This window comes from Cucurbita pepo, chromosome LG02 (assembly GCF_002806865.2).
Source record: "Cucurbita pepo subsp. pepo cultivar mu-cu-16 chromosome LG02, ASM280686v2, whole genome shotgun sequence".
In the NCBI taxonomy this organism is placed as follows: domain Eukaryota; kingdom Viridiplantae; phylum Streptophyta; class Magnoliopsida; order Cucurbitales; family Cucurbitaceae; genus Cucurbita; species Cucurbita pepo.
The window spans coordinates 10584645-10585134 of NC_036639.1; positions in this window are offsets into that span (position 1 = coordinate 10584645).

Here is a 490-nt window from a genome sequence, read left to right on the forward strand (position 1 = left end):
TTATGTTTTTTCAGACAGTTATTCACAAATTTTGCCAATTGGGAGTCCTTTTCGTAATATTTACGACACTCGTCTTCTTGGTGCTCCCGTCCGTCATAAGGATTTTTGTAACTACTGCTTTTCACACCCTTTTTGCCAATTGGGATGCTTTTCTTTAACCCCTTTGTCTTTCAGGGACATCTCATCTTCTTGTTTTGTACATTCCCCTTTTTTGTGATCGATCTACATCTCGTTTCTTATTAAGATAAAAAAAAGTTGATTGGGTCTCTCCTATCCCTTGGTTGTTATATCTTTATTGAGATTAGTTAGAATTTCAGTGTAAATTCATATATGGTGATAGTCTTTTGGTATAGGTTGTTCTGGTTTATTGGCTTTTAGTTGGGGTATTCTTTTGTACGTTGTATTTTGGGTTGGTTTTCTTTGTTGTTCTTTGTTGTATGCTTGTTGACTAAAGAAGCATAGACACTTTAGTTTGGATGACATGTTAAAA